The sequence below is a fragment of the Schistocerca gregaria genome, chromosome 1, assembly GCF_023897955.1.
Source record: "Schistocerca gregaria isolate iqSchGreg1 chromosome 1, iqSchGreg1.2, whole genome shotgun sequence".
NCBI classification, from domain to species: domain Eukaryota; kingdom Metazoa; phylum Arthropoda; class Insecta; order Orthoptera; family Acrididae; genus Schistocerca; species Schistocerca gregaria.
In genome coordinates, this window is record NC_064920.1 from 245,947,444 (window position 1) to 245,960,830 (window position 13,387).

Here is a 13,387-nt window from a genome sequence, read left to right on the forward strand (position 1 = left end):
AGCTTCTATTCTCTTCTTGTGCAAACTATTTATCGTCCATACAAATACTTTCAGAACCGACTTCCTAACACTTAAATCTATACTCGATGTTAACAAATTTCTCTTCTTCAGAAATGCTTCCTTGCCGTCGCCAGTCTACGTTTTATATCCTCTCTACTTCGACCACATCAATTATTTTGCTCCCCAAATAGCAAAACTCCTTTACTAATTTAAGTGTCTCATTTCCTAATCTAATACCCTCAGTATCACCCGGCTTAATTCGACTACAATCCATTATTATCGTTTTGCTTTTGTTGATGTTCATCTTATATCCTCTTTTCAAGACACTGTCCATTCCGTTCAACAACTGCTTTTCCAAGTCCTTTGAGGTATCTGACAGAATTACAATGTCATCGGCGAACCTCAAAGTTTTTATTTTTTCTCCATGGATTTTAATACCTACTCCGAATTTTTCTTTTGTTTCCTTTACTGCTTCCTCATTATACAGATTGAATAACATCGGGGAGAGGCTATAACCTTGTCTCACTCCCTTCCCAACCACTGCTTCCCTTTCATGTCCCTCGACTCTTATAACTGCCATCTGGTTTCTGTACAAATTGTAAATAGCCTTTCGCTCCCTGTATTTTACCCTTGCCACCTTTAGAATTTGGAAGAGAGTATTCCAGTCAACATTGTCAAAAGATTTCTCTAAGTCTACAAATGCTAGAAACGTAGGTTAGCCTTTCCTTAATCTTTCTTCTAAGATAAGTCGTAAGGTCAGTATTGCCTCACGTGTTCCAGTATTTCTACGGAATCCAAACTGGTCTTCCCCAAGGTCGGCTTCTGCTAGTTTTTTCCATTCGTCTGTAAAGAATTCGCGTTAGTATTTTGCAGCCATGACTTATTAAACTGATTACTTGAACGTACACCCTAAAAAAAAGTAATAAAAATAATAAAAACAACCACGAACCAGTTATGGAAATTGGTCACAATTTAACATTCACTCAGGTATCGACTGTAAAAGCAAGACTATGAACTTTGATTCAAATGGTTCATATGGCTCTGAGCACTATGGGACTTAACATCTGAGGTCATCAGTCCCCTGGAACTTAAAACTACTTAAACCTAACTAACGTAAGGACATCACACACATACATGCCCGAGGCAGGATTCGAACCTGCGACCGTAGCGTTCGTGCTGTTGGAGACTGAAGCGCCTAGAACTTCTCGGCCACATGACTGGCACTAGCTTTGACATTCAGCGCATTTTCAGCTTGCAACTGGCAACGATAGTAAAGAGAGATCATGTTGATAACGGTGCACCCCATGGTCAGTAACTATGCCTTGGAGACAGGTGTGTGAACTATATAAACAGATATCAGCATTTGAGAGAGGACGCCGTTTGACGTAATCGGCAAAACACTCGACATTTGAATAGAAGTGATGCCCTTATTCGGCGATTTTGGCTCCATTGGATGAACAATGACCGAATACAGTGTCAAGAAGGAAGCGGTCGAACTAGAAAAACAACAGAACGTGAGGACCGAGCAATCGTTAAAGAGGCACTTAGAGTTCCAGATTTATCAACTGTTGCTTCGGTGACCACCAGGAGCAACAAAGGCGGCTCACAGACACGGGGTAGAACTCACGCTCCCCTTCCGCCGACTACCGTTGACCTCTGCACAGCAACAAGCACTTTTGCAGTGGTGTCGAGCACATTCGGCTTGGAATCTCCTCGACTGGAGTAGAATTGTCTTCAGTGACGAGTTCCATTTGGAACTGAGCCCCGGTGACCAGTGAATACGTATCTGGAATTTCCCGGGACAGCAGTGGGATACCAACCTGAATGTCGCCCACCATACGACCCTACAACAAGGGGTGACGGTCGGGGGTGCCATATCATTTAATAACAGGACGTCGTTGGTCGTTCATCCTTGCCGTTTTGTTGCCCTTCACAGCAAGCCAACTTGGGCTTAAATTACAGCAAGATTGTACCTTCGTCTTCTACTATATGGCGCTGAAACATAGTCTATGAGCAAAAAAGGCAGAGAAGATGTAATAAAGAGAAGAAAAAGAAATTGGATTGGGCATATATTAAGAAAGAATGACGGACTGATCAAAACAGTTATAGAAGGTTATGTAGAAGGGAAAAGGAAGCGAGGTAGGAAGACATTCCAGATACTGGATGACCTGATGGACGGTACAACATACAGCAGCCTTAAGAAGGAAGCAATGGATCGCAGAAAATGGAGAGGCAAAGGACCTGCTAATATAGCAGATACCTGATGATGATGAGTGCCCACTTGCACTTGGTGAGAGTTTCTACTGCTTCTCTAAAGATTTGCCAAAACCTACATTGGCCAGCAATGTCACCGGACATCTCCCCAACTGAGAACGTTTGGAGCATTATGGGCTGAGTTCTTCAACCAGATCGGGATATTGACGATCTAACTTACTAATTGGGCAAAATTTGACACGATATCCTTCAGAAGGACATTCAGAATCACTGTCAATCAATGCCAAGCTAAATAATTGCTTGCATAAGGCCTGGAAATAGACAAACGCGTTTTTGACTTGTTCTGTTTGTGAAGATCTTTTTCTTGCATAAACACCCCTTTTTCTGAAACTGTTATCTTTTATTTTTCTGTTCATACTCAACACGATTTCTATACCATTCGGATAGTTCCTTCATAGCCTCCTTTTTGGCTTAGAGTGTAACTGCCAAATCCTCAATCCAGTAACAAATTTCGTTTGCTACACTGTATCGTATGGTCGTACTTTTGTTAACAAACATTGGTCTCACACTGAATGAAATTAGTTTCGCAAGTTAAGAAACACTGCGTGTAACCGATTTCTCTGATCCTCGGCTTCCAAGGTGTCACGTGTGCCTCGATAATAGAAGCGGTTCCGTGTTTAGTACGACAGATGATTCATAACTGGTGTCCCAGTGCTACCCTGGAGACATTAATTTTCTGCAAGAGCAATAGAAACACTGTCGCATCCGGCACGGCTGCAGCCAGAAACAAGTCGTCCGCCTCGGCCACGCCAACTGCCTTCTAGGTCCTGCCGCGCCGACGTCGGCGGCGTCCTATACTTACGAGCGTTATGCAAATCGCCGTCGCACAGCAGCGCCTTGTAACTAAGGAGACGCTGTTTACCCGGCCCGGTGTACCGCCGCCAGCGACTGTGGGGTGGGGGCAGGCCCTGACGGAGGCTGCGCGCCGTCGGATAATCCTGGGCCCCGCTGCAGCCTCCGCGATAACTCTGACGAGATATTGAGCGGAAGATAGACTCCATCTCGAGACCGAGCCGGCACGCCGCGCTGCGCCGCCCGGAACCGGAACGAACGCTTTTAAATGTCTTTCCGTTGGATTACTCGCCGCTTTTCTTATCCCTCCGCGGAGGCAGCGTCAGAGACGCGCACCCTCCCCCGGCTTTCGCCTGCCGAGGAGAAGAGAAGCCGACCGAATGTGCGTCTGCACAGTGGTGCTCTCTCCCCGAGTTGCGCTGCGACCGTGATTGTTGAGCTGTGTATGCTGAAGCTGCAAATGCAGAGTAGCACACGAAACTACCCATGCAGGGACCTAACCCCCACATCATCGCAGATATTTATATTTCCAAACAGGCGTCAGTGACAGCTGTCAGTACTGATCTATTCTGACAGGAATTCGTTTAATAATCTGATGGAGAACACAATGCATCTGCAAAGGAAATCGCATAAAAGACGCTGGTACCACTATTTCTGCCGGCCGGAGTGGCCGAGCGGTTCTAGGCGCCACAGTCTGGAGCCGCGCGACCGCTACGTTCGCAGGTTCGAATTCTGCCTCGGGCATGGATGTGTGTAATGTCCTTAGGTTAGTTAGGTTTAAGTAGTTCTAAGTTCTAGGGGACTGATGACCTCAGAAGTTAAGTCCCATAGTGCTCAGAGCCATTTGAACTATTTTTGAACCATCATTTCTCCTGTTTCAGTGTATGGAGCCCTTGTCGCTTGGTCATGACAACAAGCATCTAACAAATTCAAAAACCCGCTGTCCCACTTGGTTCAATTTTGGGCCCACTCCTAATTTCTTATACAGGGTGTCTTTCCTAAGAGCAGCCAGGCACATTTACTGTGGCGTTTCAGCAAGTATTTACAATTTCGTTTTAACATTGTCTAGCTGGTGTCAGCCGAAACAAATAGTGCTCATCATGACTTTCACGTGATGCTCAGAGTCGACAGAGAGAGCCAGTTTGCTTCCCTTTACAAACAAAGTGGGTTTTAAACTGGAATTGGACGTGCGTGTTCGATAGAGCGATCCAACATCAGTCTAATGAGTTATTTATTTTGCTTATATGTATTAACTTGGAAAGTAGAACTCGAAAAGTTACCAGTAATCGAGCAGCCTTGGCCCGAATTGTATGTTACCATCAAGCATGCACCACTATACAGTTGTTACTGGACTGCTGTTTATTCTTCTTCTTTTGCTGTCCACGTTAATAAGCATGGACTAACAGAATATCGGACTAGAATAATTTGGGAGCGCTCTATCGAATTGACAACTGAACTTAAGGAATGTGAAACAATCGGCACTTCCTGTTGACAATGCGTGGCGAATGAAAGAGGTGGCAAGAAGCAATTCTTTGAACTGATTCCAGCTACGCAGTGCTACAACGAAATTGCAAATATATGCTGAAATAGCTGAGAAAATGCACCTGACGACTGCTTGGAAGGACAACCGGTGTAGCTGAATGACCTTCCACTTAATATTAAAGAAGCAGGACTGGTACTTTTGTTGTGGATGATAGCAGTGTTATACTAAAAGACATTATAAAGAGGTTCTCAGAATATGGACTAGCTCTTCATTTTGACAAAACACAATGTATTCAGTTCTGGGGAACAGGTAGAGTCATACCGACAACTGATGTAGCACATGAGCAACAGTCAGTAAATAAGACAGAATGCTCCAAATTTTTGAGTGTATGTGTTGACGAAAACTTGAACTGGGAGAAGCATATTACGGAGCCGCACAAAAAAATAAGTTCGACTCTTTTGATCTTCGCATAATTGTTAGTCTTGGGAATAAACGAAACTTCGCGACATATTTAGCATATTTCCACTCAAACGGGCCTTATGGAATTATGGATGTCATGTCATGGAACAGCATTTTAACTGCGCTTTAACAATGTAGCGGGTGGGTATAATTAAAGTGCAGCTAATCAGGGAGGTCCTGTGCAAGCTGTAATCGTCGTATGGCAGGAAAATTTGGCAAATATGCTAATGCGTTAATACAGAATCGAATAACGCTGGAAAAAAAATGTGGTTATATTTTGGGCACTAGGTACAAATTTGGCGCCCTACAGCATCTCTTCGAGGCCTCCGGTGCACATATTACTCAAATTATGTAATCAATGGTTAATAGTAAAATAAAAATTACGCCTTTCTCACCTATTTCACCTTTCCTGCCACCATCCCTTTCCTATCATACCACGTACACCACGTATGCAAACATTCCTATTCGTCTTTCCTGCAGTCACACTGCCAGATTTGGATCTGGTACTAATTTTCTTACAGCCTAAATGGGTTCCACATTAACGTATAAGAATACCTACTAATTTTCACTGTCACTCGGCAGTTACAGCCCACATCCAGCCTCTGTGAGTAGCACCGCTTTAGTTACTCTGAAGCGCCAAAGAAAGAAGTGTAGGTATGCACATTCAAATATAGAGATATGTAAATAAGCAGACTACGGCGCTGCGGTCGGCAATATATAAGAGAAAAGTGTCTGGCGCAGTTGTTAGATCGGTTACTACTGGTACAATGACAGGTTATCAAGATTTAAGTAAGTTTGAACGTGGTGTTATAGACGGCGCACGAGTAATGAGACACAGCATCTCCGAGGTTGCGATGAAGTGGCGACCATTTCACGAGTGTACCGTTAATATCAGGCATTCAGTAAAACATCAAATCTCCGACATCGCTGCGGCCGGGAAAAGATCCTGTAAGAATGTTACCAACGACGAATGAAGAGAATCGTTCAGCGTGACAGACGTGCAACCCTTCCGCAAATTGCTGCACATTTCAATGCTGTGCCATCAGTAAGTGACAGAGTGCGAACCATTCAACGAAACATCATAGATATGGGATTTCGGAGCCGAAGATCCGCTCGTGTACCCTTGATGATTGCACGACAAAAGCTTTACGCCTCGCCTGGGCCCGTTAACTCCGACATTGGACTGTTGATGACTGGAAACGTGTTGTCTGGTCGGACGAGTCTCATTTAAAGTTGCATCGAGCGGATGGACGTGTACGGTTATGGGGACAATCACATGAAACCATGGAACCTGCATGTCATCAGCAGACTGTTCAAGCTGGTGGAGGCTCTGTAATGGTGTGGAGCGAGTGCAGTTGATGTAATATGGGACCCCTGATAAGTTTAGATACGACTCTGACAGGTGACACCTACGTAAGCATCATGTCCTGATTATCTGCATCCATTCATGTCCATTTTGTATTCCGGCGGACGTGGGCAATTCCAGCAATTAGCGATCCAAGCGGCTACTTGTGCGCTTGGGCCGAAATCGGCACAGACCTAATAATTTTCTCTGCTCCCCCCTTTTCAAACGATGTGAGTAGCTGGGTAAACCATGGCACAACGACCGATGTCGTGTCTAAAATGTCATGCAAAATAGTGAAAACTGACCCACAACTCATTTTCACTTTTCTCACTATCGTCCCGAATGTAATACGCTCATCTTCAAACAACAAGATCTACACTTTTCTTCTCGCTCCTCTCATTCCCAGTTATCCAGAGAGAAATGATATGCCACTTCGTTGTTCGTCACTCAGGTATGTTTGACCGTATTGTGCTACTTAGTCACAGTGACGTATGCATTGTTGTCGACCAACTTACCAAGCACTTCTTTAGCGCTGTTCACCCCTAAAATTCAGAAACTGGTTACTGCACTGCAGGAACACCTGCACTTACTAAAGCTCCAGAAATGTCTCAGTTTAGCCGGTGAGTCAGTGGGCGTGCAGTTTAACTAACCACCATTTCCCACCCTAGTTTTTCTATAATTAAGCCAGTTGGTCCTTGAACTGACTTCGTGAGCCGCCGCAGAGGAATTCTTCCAGCCTCTTATGTGGAGATGCTCTCATAGTTTTACGTCCCCTCGCAAAGCTACAGCAGCGCCGTCTGATTCTAGAAGTGCAATAGTACAGTCTATATAGTACATAATGAAGCAGAGAAAAGTCTTTTTGTGTAAACAATTTTTTACATGGGATGCATTATGGTGAGGTTATTTAAGAAACACCGAAAAATGAACTCGTTCACACTGACTGTAAGATAACTGTTAATGGTACGAGAGCCGTGACTACCGCATGAATAGATCGAAAGACATTCTATCAACCACTGCCGGCTATGGTGCGCAATCTGTAACTTGAGCGTACAATCGGTAAATTTCGTATAAGATCGTACATCTTCGGTTACGCCACAGTTATCCATTGATTTATTAATATCAGTGTTCCCTGGCATTGCAAAATTACTGAAAGGTAGTATTTATTACCCTAGACTCCTCTTAACGCCTGGGAGGCAAAACGCAACATTTTTAGCAAATTTGTCTTAGTAACAATTCTGGATTCGCGCCAGAATCTACTTTCCCTACGTATCTCTTTGCTTCATCGGCATTTCGCCCCACAGGTAATGAAAGCAGCAGATGGCCAACCGCCTCTGCTAGCCCGCTCGCTGCTTACTGCATACATACTGCAGCGCTGATACATTCACTTCACATATGTGAAATAGCAAAACTGGAAATAAAGTAAAATGCGTAATATCTGTAAGTAAAGGGTGCCTTACAGCACGGTACCAAATTTTAACAATGAGCCGTGCCGTTTACCTTTACGTCGGCTAGTGGCGCAGGAATTTATGTGTATACTAGGATTCAAGACATGTACCTACAAACAATTAAAAAATCGCCTACGTAGCTTCATATTCTCGAGACGATAACTAAAACTTTATGACTACGTTTCGTACGATTTCACGTATGGGTGATGAGAATAATATCGTTAAGAGGGGCTGTAAATTCGCATATGACACTGGAATATCAATATAAACAGATTTTATATGCATTTTGTCTTCATTATCCTGACAGGTCTAGAAATCATAAAATTTTATGAGTGTGCAGCTTTAAGGTCACGAATGGAAAAATATTTTATTCGAAAAAAGATATCTTCTTAATCCTGATGGTAACCAATGCATATAAAAGGGTTAATCCTTGTTTCGTGGACTCCTTGTTGCTACTCGCTTCGCTAAAACATGTTATCAATCCTCCCAGATTTCGCTTGCATAGGAGAAGAGAATCCGCTCCTATAAGGACAGCTACACTCTCTCCTTCGGTTACCCTGCGACGGTGCTTTTACGGCTGTGTGTGTAGTGCGCTGAGGATGCAATTATTGAATAGGATACCCTGTACCACGATTAGTCATTTCCTTTCATGTTCAGCTCGCAAATAAGTGAGGGAAAACGACTATCTACACTCATGCTCATAAATTATGGATAATTGCAGAATGCAGTGCCACACAACGTGGCACTACAAAAAACTGGTGCTAATAGCATAGGAACATAGGCAACACATACCACACATATATGTAAGTCCACAGTATTGGTGATAAGTTGAAAAAACCGTCCCGAAACACATGTGCTACAGAAAGCCACTGTTTCCTGTGCAAGTTCCCCGACATCAATATGGGGTATGATCGCCGTGCACACGTACACAGGCCGCACAACGGGTTGGCCCAGGCCACTCCATTCGCCTGATATCTCCTGTTTCAAGGTTCTCCTCCACGGTGGCAGCTCGGTGGGGCCATGCGTTATCGCTCATCATGAGGAAGGTGCGACCCACAGCACTCCCGAAATGGCGGACATACTGGTGCAAAATGACGTCCTGATACAACTCACCTGTTACAGTTCCTCTGTCAAAGGCAAGCAGGGGTGTACGTGTACCAATCATAATCCAGCCCCACACCACCTCCATACAAGTCCATTTCAAGGACATTAAGGGGTTGGTAATTGGTTCCTGGTTCACGCCAGATGAAAACCCGGCAAGAATCACTGTTCAGACTATACCTGGATTCGTCCGTGAACGTAACCTGGGACCACTGTTCCAATGACCATGTGCTGTGTTCTTGACACCAGTCTTTATGGGCTCTTCTGTGACCAGGGGTCAGTGGAATACACCTTGCAGGTCACCGGGCGAATAAACCATGTCTGTTCAGTCGTTTGTAGACTGTATGTATGGAGACAACTGTTCAAGTGGCTGCGGTAACGTCCCGAGCAAGGCTACCTGTAGTATTCCGTGGCCGTCTGCTGGCACTGATGATGAGATATCGGTCTTCTTGTGGTGTTGTACACTATGGACGTCCCGTACTGTAGCGCCTGGATACGTTAACTGTCCGCTTGAATCGTTACCATAGTCTTGAGATCACACTTTGTCGCACCCGGAGGGCCCGTGCTACGACCTGCTGTGTTTGACCAGCCTCCAGTCGCCCTAGTATTCTGCCCCTCATAACGTCATCAATATGTATTCTTTGAGCCATTTTCAACACACTGTCACCATTAGCATGTCTGAAAAAGTCAGCACACTTACTCGCTGCACCGTACTCTGACATGCACCAACATACTTCTGCGTATGTGGACTGCTGCCAGCGCCACCGTGCGACGACCGCAGGTAAAATGCACCGCTTGGTCATACCCTGAGGTGATTTAAGCCTGCAAACCGTCCACCAGAGCGTTGTTTCACCTTGTATCAGCATCATCCTTAATTTATGAGCATGAGTATATACTCTATGCCTCCTCATGAAACCTAATGTCTCGATTCTTATCTTCGGGGTCCTTACACGCAGTGTATAATGGTGGCTGTAGAATCGTTCGGCAGTCAGCTTCAAATATCAGTTCTCTAAATTTTCTCAACAGTGTTTCTCGAACAGATCGTTGCCTTTTCTCTAGCGACTCCCATTGAGTTACCGAAGCATCTCCGTAACATTTGCCTGTTGTTCGAACCTGCCGCTAAGAAACCTAACAGCCCGCCTCTGAATTGATTTAATTGCTTCCTTTAATCTGAATCATACGAATCCTAAACACTCGAGCAGTATTCAAGAATAAGTCGCACCAGTGTCCTATATGCGGTCTTCCCTACAGGACAGCCACTCTTTCCTAAAATTCTCCCAACAAACCGAAGTCGACCATTCGCTTTCCCTACCATAGTTCCATTTCATATCGCTCCGTAGCGTTAAATGTAGACATTTAATCGACTCGACTGTATCAAGCAGCATGCTACTAATGCTGTATTCGACTGTTATGGGTTTGTTTTTCCTTTTCAACAGCGTTAGATTACATTTTTCAACATTTAGAGCTAGTTGCCATTCACCATACCACCTAGAAAATTTTTCCAAGTCATCTTGTATCTTCCTACAGCCACTCAACTTCGTCTCCTTACCGTACACTACAGCATTATCAGCAAACAAGCGGAGATTGATTCCCATCCTGTCGGCCAAATCAGTTATGTATAAACAGCTCATCAACGGTCCTATCACACGTCCATAACTACAGCACCACTGTTTTCATATGTACTTCTTTGACAGCTAGAAGCTCTGTCACATGCCTGTCCTACGGTGCACTATTATTTTATCTGTATACTGTATCAAGTGTTATCATTCAGCGAAAGAAAATTAGGGTTGTTCTCTCTTCGCCACTGTGTCCGTCTTCTTGCACATGTAAACTTCCGACTCCGAGGCTGCAAATGATAGGTATAAACTGTGAGCTGTCAACCACTCTAAAAATGCACGCTTCTGTTCTATCTGCTATAGTGGTCTCCCATGGCCCATTCAGACTCCAAACGTCTTGCAGTAAGACTCGCTGACCTGTCAGCGTCTTTTATTACAATGAGAGTGTCATAAAGTTCTAATACTCAGTCCTCAACTTTTTACGACTATGTAGAATGCGAAAGCCGTAAATACAACTGCGGGCATATGACATGACTTGACTAAGATTTCATGGTGAATCTTTGTGATTATTACCCAGGAGAACACATTTATTACTTACATTTCATAGTTTTTCTATTACACACGACCCACGGTTCAGCGTTACTGTTGCAAAGATGCCATCTGGTGCGCAGTGTTAATATTAAGTGGAAATTCGAAATACTTCAAGATCTAACAGTAAACGACAGTGAAAATAATGAATAATATGAGATACTAATGGCCTAATTTTCCTAACTTAGATGTTGTAGTTGTTGTTGTTGTGGTCTTCAGTCCTGCAGCTCTCCATGCTACTCTATCCTGTGCAAGCTTCTACATCTCCCAGTACTTACTGCAACCTACATCCTTCTGAATCTGCTTAGTGTATTCACCTCTTGGTCTCCCTCTACGATTTTTACCCTCCACGCTGCCCTCCAATGCTAAATTTGTGATCCCTTGATGCCTCAAAACATGTCCTGCCAACCGGTCCCTTCTTTTGTCAAGTTGTGCCACAAACTCCTCTTCTCCCCAATTCTATTCAATACATCCTCATCAGTTATGTGATCTACCCATCTAATTTTCAGCATTCTTCTGTAGCACCACATTTCGAAAGCTTCTATTCTCTTCTTGTCCAAACTATTTATCGTCCATGTTTCACTTCCATACAAGGCTACACTACATACAAATACTTTCAGAAACGACTTCCTGACTCTTAAATCTATACTCGATGTTAACAAATTTCTCTTCTTCAGAAACGATTTCCTTGCCATTGCCAGTATACATTTTATATCCTCTCTACTTCGACCATCGTCAGTTATTTTCCTCCCTCAATAGCAAAACTCCTTTACTACTTTAAGTGTCTCATTTCCTAATCTAATCCCCTCAGCATCACCCGATTTAATTTCACTGCATTCCATTATCCTCGTTTTGCTTTTGTTGATGTTCATCTTATATCCTCCTTTCAGGACATTGTCCATTCCGTTCAACTGCTCTTCCAAGTCCTTTGCTGTCTCTGACAGAATTACAATGTCATCGGCGAACCTCAAAGTTTTTATTTCTTCTCCATGAATTTTAATACCTACTCCGAATTTATATTTTGTTTCCTTTACTACTTGTTCAACATACAGATTGAATAAAATCGGGGAGAGGCTACAACCCTGTCTCACTCCCTTCCCAACCACTGCTTCCATTTCATGCCCCTCGACTCTTATAACTGCCATCTGGTTTCTGTACAAATTGTAAATAGCCTTAAGCTCCCTGTACTTTACCCCTGCCACCTTCAGAATTTGAAAGAGAGTATTCCAGTTAACATTGCAAAAGCTTTCTCTAAATCTACAAATGCTAGAAACGTAGGTTGGCCTTTTCTTAACCTTTCTTCTAAGATAAGTCGTAAGGTTAGTATTGCCGCACATGTTCCAACATTTCTACGGAATCAAAACTGATCTTCCCCGAGGTCCGCTTCTACCAGTTTTTCCATTCGTCTGTAAAGAATTCGCTTTAGTATTTTGCAGCTGTGACTTACTAAAGTGATAGTTCGGTAATTTTCACATCTGTCAACACCTGCTTTCTTTGGGATTGGAATTATTATATTCTTCCTGAAGTCTGAGGGTGTTTCGCCTGTCTCATACATCTTACTCACCAGATGATAGAGTTTTGTCATGACTGGCTCTCCCAAGGCCGTCAGTAGTTCTAATGGTATGTTGTCTACTCCCGGGGCCTTGTTTCGACTAAGGTCTTTCAGTGCCCGGTCAAACTCTTCACGCAGTATCTTATTTCCCATTTCGTCTTCATCTACATCCTCTTCCATTTCCATAATATTGTCCTCAAGTACATCGCCCATGTATAAACCCTCTATATACTCCTTCCACCTTTCCGCCTTCCCTTCTTTGCTTAGAACTGGGTTTCCATCTGAGCTCTTGATATTCATACACGTGGTTCTCTTCTCTCCAAAGGTCTCTTTAATTTTCCTGTAGGCAGTATCTATCTTACCCCTAGTGAGATAAGCCTCTGCATCCTTACATTTGTCCTCTAGCCATCCTTGCTTAGCCATTTTGCACTTCCTGTCGATCTCATTTTTGAGACGTTTGTGTTCCTTTGTGCCTGCTTCGTTTACTGCGTTTTTATATTTTCTCCTTACATCAATTAAATTCAATATTTCTTCTGTTACCCAAGGATTTCTATTAGTCCTCCTCTTTTTACCTACTTGATCGTCTGCTGCCATCACTACTTCATGCCTCAAAGCTACCCATTCTTCTTCTACTGTATTTCTTTCCCCCAATTCCTGTCAATTGTTCCCTTATGCTCTTCCTGAAACACTCTACAACCTCTGGTTCTTTCAGTCTATCCAGGTCCCATCTCCTTAATTTACCACCTTTTTGTAGTTTCTTCAGTTTTAATCTGCAGTTCATAAGCAATAGAT